The following is a 538-nucleotide window of genomic DNA, read 5'->3' as shown; positions in this document are numbered from 1 at the left end:
CTCCTGCCCCCAATTCCTCCCAGCATCAGGGTCTTTTCCAATGAGTCAACTCTTCGCATGAGGTGGCCAAAGTACTGGAGTTTCAGCTTTAGCATCATTCCTTCCAAAGAAATCCCAGGGCTGATCTCCTTCAGAATGGACTGGTTGGATCTCCCTGCAGTCCAAGGGACTCTCAAGAGTCTTCTCCAACACCACAGTTCAAAAGCATCAATTCTTCAGCGCTCAGCTTTCTTCACAGTCCAACTCTCACATCCATACATGACTACTGGAAAAACCATAGCCTTGACTAGACGGACCTTTGTTGGCAAAGTAATGCCTCTGCTTTTGAATATGCTATCTAGGTTGGTCATAGCTTTTCTTCCAAGTAGTAAGCGTATTTTAATTTCATGGCTGCAATCATCATCTACAGTGATTTTGGAGCCCCCCAAAATAAAACTTTTTCTGCTATTTCCTCATCTATTTGCCATGAAGTAGCAATGGATGGGCTGGATGCCATGATCTTCATTTTCTGAATGTTGAGTTTTAAGCCAAATTTTTC

Source organism: Bison bison, unplaced genomic scaffold, assembly GCF_000754665.1.
Source record: "Bison bison bison isolate TAMUID 2011002044 unplaced genomic scaffold, Bison_UMD1.0 scf7180017864079, whole genome shotgun sequence".
Classification (NCBI taxonomy): domain Eukaryota; kingdom Metazoa; phylum Chordata; class Mammalia; order Artiodactyla; family Bovidae; genus Bison; species Bison bison.
This window is presented reverse-complemented; position numbering follows the sequence as displayed.